Below are 6,000 nucleotides of genomic sequence, written 5' to 3' on the forward strand. Positions count from 1 at the left end.
TGAACTATTTATTCTTATTCCTTTCTTATCCTTGTTTTATAAATAATTAAATAAATGAGATAATTTTCATGCTTGGGTTCAATTGGTTTTTAATTAAATTATATTGAGTCAATTTGCTAATATTCGAATGAGTAATTTGCATAGCACTCGATGGACCAAACAAAATATGTATTTTCGTTTTATATCAACTGCTATTAGCATACTCATAAAGCAAAACTTAACTTTTTTGATATCCATGTAATACGTAAGTACACTTTTTTTCACGATTACATTATATTATATATTGTAATGCTCTCACGAATATTATGTGAATAGATAATTTTTAATGATAAATGTAAAGTTCAGTCACACAGGAAGAGTCTCCTAAAAATAGAGCATTGGATCTCACTTAATCAGAGAAGGTTGGGTTCTTTGTTTATTTATAACACTTAAAATTTATTTCTTTGTCGTAAATGTATCTTTTATTTAGTGAGATCCAATGCTCCATTCTTAGGAGACTCTTTGTGTGACTGAACTTCTTTTTTAAGTCTTTTTTCTTTAGTTGTCTCTTATGGACTGATTACTTTACGTATATATTTAATCATTGTTCAAGATTTCTGTAACACAAATCTTGGTATGTACGTATTATATAAATTAATCGTTTATTTAAACTATAAAGTTAAAGGGCTGTGCTTCCATGAGTAAATGGTAAAAGGTCCAAAGTATTGTAATTTTGTAAATATGGTAGATTTTATAAGCCATATAAGATAAGTAGAATATTTATACTTGTAGAGGTCGATTTTTGGATAAAAGATATATTGTAAACTGGCCGCAAGTAGCATAAAAAATGTCAACTATTCATTGTCTATTTATAAAATTATTTGCGGCTGGTTTATAATTAATTAAGTGACTTTACTGTAAATAGCAATAATTATTTGGATCAGCGCCATCTAGCGGTCTTTATTTTTTGGCCAAAAGTGGCTCCTAAAATTCTGAGTCAGAGCAATCAGGATTGGAGCCATTTAGTCAATTATAAACCAGCCGCAACTCATGAAGAAGCTATAAAATGAAAAAATAACGATACGTGTGTTTTTGGCGGCAAGTAAACAATTTATTTTTTACTAAAAAATTGACCTTCTATGTATTTATACTTTTGAAGATAAATTTTGAGCATAAGATAAATTGCTAACTTGCCGCCAAAAACACATATACCGTTATTTTTTTATTTTATAGCTTCATCATGAGTTGCGGCTGGTTTATAGTTTATTAAATGGCTCTAAGCGCTACAGCTGTGGTTCAGAAGTTTAGGGCCACTTTTTAGTTCAGAAATCCGCAACGCTAGATGGCGCTGATCCAAATAATTATTACTTTCTTACAGGAATGCCATAAAATCAATTATAAACCAGCCGCAACTAATGTTGTAGATACAAAATTGAAAGTTGACAGTTTATGTGCTATTTGCGGCTAGTTTACAATTTATTTTTTACCCAAAAATCGACCTCTAAAAGTATAAATATTCTCCTTATCTTACATGGCTTATAAAATCGAGCATATTTACAAAATTACAATACTTTAGACCTTTTACCATCAACTCATGGATGCACTGCCCCTTACTTTTATAATTCCAATAAACAGTTAACTTATATTATACGTACATAGCAAAATTTGTGTTACAGAAATCTTGAATGACGATCAAATGTATACGTAAATTAATCAGTCTAAAAGAGACAACTGAATAAATAAGGCCTTAAGAAGAAGCACAGTCACATGAAGAGTTTGCGTTACTACAGTGAATTTATACGAAATATTGTCTTTGATATTTTTACAAACATTAGAATTATTTTATGGAAAATCCTACATTTAAAGATATGAAACGTATGAGATATACAGTTTGAAGTACTGAATATTATTTAAATAGTTTTTCTACATTACGCAGAGTCAGAAAAGCTGGAAAATTTTGAAGAACTTCCTTCATATTTGCGACAATATTTCTATGGGCTATACGTTTGAATGTAGGATTGAAAAAAAATTTCGCGATATACTTGACCTCAGACTACTAATCTGTCAAATTGAAGCACCCAAGGATAAATGATGTTTTATGAACGTATTGATTTGGTATACATAGATCGATGAAAATAAATTATTTAGTTTTTTTAGTTTTTTTTTTTTTACCATTTTACTTTTATTTTTTAGTGCAAATGCAAATTAATCATAAATAGTAATCAGTATTAAGATAATGGAAACGAAAAACTAACTCTAAAAATACACAGCAGTTAATGGTATTCGTATAGGTATCATACAAGATAAAACAAAACATTTTAAAAATAAAAAAATTTGTTTGTATAAAAATATCAGCAGTTCGCGAATAACTAATAATGAGTGATAAAAACTGATAACTAAACAGACTGATAAGAACTAATAATAGAATTAATAAAGTTCAGATTGAGACTAAGAAAAAAAATTTTAATAGCTGTTATTAATAATTATTGTTATTTATTATTTTTTTTATTCTTGGAAGTTTGGTGTTACTTTATAACTGGTATAACAAGCAATTTTTGTGATACATACATCAAATTATAACTAATAAAATTATTCATGAAAGTTATTTATTGTCCTCATTTCATACATAATTACATTAAAAAAAAAAAAAAAAAAAAAAAAAGTCACAATAACTACTTATTAGAAAGATGTAAATGATTATACTCTTACATCTGAACTATTTATTCTTATTCCTTTCTTATCCTTGTTTTATAAATAATTAAATAAATGAGATAATTTTCATGCTTGGGTTCAATTGGTTTTTAATTAAATTATATTGAGTCAATTTGCTAATATTCGAATGAGTAATTTGCATAGCACTCGATGGACCAAATAATATATGTATTTTCGTTTTATATCAACTGCTATTAGCATACTCATAAAGCAAAACTTAACTTTTTTGATATCCATGTAATACGTAAGTACACTTTTTTTCACGATTACATTATATTATATATTGTAATACTCTCACGAATATTATGTGAGTAGATAATTTTTAATGATAAATGTTTGTCGATATTTAAAAATAACAGCATATTAAAAATCCTGTACATACACATAATCAAACTACTTGCAGATGATACTTCAGAATTACTGATCTGATCCTGGTTGGGTCCTAACAAAATAGCTGGAGGTCCGATACATAGTACCGATCAGTTAACTGGACAGTGTTTGATCGCATCCTAAAGTAATTTTCCATTCAGGCAGTAAGTATTATAAAATTGTTAAAGCAATTTGTGTTTGTCCTATGATTATGACCCTCGTGTCGCTCTTTCCGGATGACCAAATACTTATTCGTACTACTGCGACGATCGCCTCTATTTCCCACATTCGTTGCCCAATGCCTTTCTTTTCTCATTTTTGCATTAAACAATGAGACGTAATTTATTGGTATCTGAGTAGTAAAACTATTCAGGCGCCCAACACGACGTAATTAAATGAATCAACGGCACCATAAAAATACACCCGCACAAAAAGTGTTTGCCACAACGGTGTGTACATCTAAAAAAAGTGGTCGAAGTTTACCACCAGATCGTTTCACTACGTGGCTCCGTTGAATAATTAAGACACGCAAATTCATAAACTTTAATCACCTACAAAGCTTGCGCTAACAGCTTCACCAAAAAAGAAAGGTATATTTATTTATACACTTATATGTATCGAAATCTTATTCGCGAGCCACGAAGCTATCACACACGCCCACCCTGTCTTTCATTATTTTGTGGACCACCGTACGGCATATTTCGTATGGTTGGGTCGCGAATAAATTTTCGGGCAGTGTAAAACGCATTATATACATATACAAGTAAAAAGTAGGTATGTACGAGTGCAGCTGCGAAGAGAGTACAAACAAGTATACGCCGAAAAAGTAGCAAAACCGGCGAAGGCTATGTGTTGTGTGGTGGTGACGACCTCGGGTATACGTATACCTAGTACCCAACAGAGGTGAAGGTGGCATACATACACATACGCATACGTGCACGCCCAGCCGCACATAAATTATTTAAAGCCGGCAGTTGGGCCAAAAGGAGGGAAAATCTCGTGCGCGCGGAAGCTTAAGAAAAGAAACGGAGGAGAGGGGGGGGAGCTATTGTTTTTCATTAAGAAAAGCAACGCCACGTTATAAATATACGCAGGCGTCCCCCTTCCCTCTCACTCTCTTCACAGTGGGTAAATATATATATACTCACCCGCGTAATATCCTTAGCGCCATCGGCTCCTTCTTCCTCCGCATTCTTCCCTCGTATATATACTGTTTCCGGCGATACTTTGCGCTCCCCCCCCCATAACTTTTCCGAAGCTGTACGTACGTGTGTATATATAAATGTGTACAAAAGTGTAGTGCGCCATCAGCGTTAACCAACCCCCTGCTTGTCGGGAAAACTCTTTGAAGGGGTCTCTTGCCTCCCAATTCTCATATGTACGTATATACTTACGTGTACCTGTACTCGTGGGGTAATAACAGTGGACCTACACTGCAATTGAGCCCTTAACTTCCGAACTCGTGTCTGACAGTCGTACAATGTATTATATACACATGTACGGAAGATAAGTGAAAGGGCCGTGATGTATCATTGTGCGGCTGAACGAGTGTAATGGACATGGTGCGACTGAAGAATAACGAGGGGGGAGGGGGAGAAGAAGAGCGAACGCGTGTTTAATAAAAGGCGGATGATGGAGATCCACGAGTGCATCTTTACGAGGGATCGCTGCCACGCGGTACTTGACTGCTGTAATTTGGGAATAAGTAATTTTTTTTTTCTAGGACTTATAATGTACTTGTAGCTGTCGTTTCTTTGCAGGTGAATAACCGTTTATCTTGGCTGCGAATGAAATAAAAAAATAAAAATAAATAAAAATATTGTATTGCATTGATCAAAAAAATTTTTTAAATTTTTTTATTCAATGTATTTTATTTATCTTTACATTTAATTTAGAGTTGCTTGACAGAGCACGGTGGAGTCACCTCCAAGTTCGCAAAAATTGGAAAAAAATATCTCATTTTCCCAGGATTAAAATTTTTTATTTTAATAGTACGTGTCTGTAATACAAGATAGTGGCCATATGATGAACGTACGATGTACTACGTCTAAGTAAAAATTTTCAGACATTTCAAAACAAAATTAATTTGTACCAACGTCATTTTTGGTATATATGTCATGAAATAATAATGTCAATAAAGCAGGAGTAGCCATTTTCGTAAAAATATTTAATTTAAAGAGCAGTAATTAAATTTTTAGCTTCGACAAGTTGTTGAATTTGATGTTGCCACTCTACCAATCAAAGTTACTTCAGTATTATATACAAGTAACATAATTTTGCGTATTTCTAAAAGCATGTTTATTTTAATTGTATTTCAATTTTCTCCAGCACATGATGGTTGGAAAGAGTGGAATGAAAAATATTATTGCGCAATAGTGTGCGGAAAATAGGTGTTTTCCGCACTATTTTTAGTGTGGAAAATCGATATCCCCGCATAGTGTGCGGCAAAGGTTTTTCCACACACCGAAAAAAATTTTGCTCCACACCAGAAATCTCTCGGAAAACGAATTAAGATACCGTCTGTGTACAACTATCGTAATCCTATCCAGTGTAAGTTTCTACTCTCAAATAAAATTCCTTCTTAATGATTTTTTTTTGATAATTCCATTAAACTATATCATTAAAATTTTAGAAAATTTCGTTGGAAACCATAATCCCATTGTGTTCGTGTGGGATCCTTTAACATAATTGGTTACAGTTGTAAAATTCTTTGATAATGTTTTTGTTTAAATAATTCAAAGTTTACTTTTTAAAACAAAATTTTAATTTAACCAAATTTCTGTTTCTATACTTGAGTCATAAGAACACTTTTTTTTTTTTCAACGATCATTAAGTATTTTTGCATCAGAAGCTGTGCGAGAAACCACAATAGAAGTGGGAAAAACAAAACAAATCGAAGTCGGCCGCGATTGAGTTTCAATTGCATTGATAATGGCTTGG

This window comes from Copidosoma floridanum, unplaced genomic scaffold (assembly GCF_036245765.1).
Source record: "Copidosoma floridanum isolate Cflo_tuat_1 unplaced genomic scaffold, Cflo_Japanese_pri ptg000006l, whole genome shotgun sequence".
Classification (NCBI taxonomy): Eukaryota; Metazoa; Arthropoda; class Insecta; order Hymenoptera; family Encyrtidae; genus Copidosoma; species Copidosoma floridanum.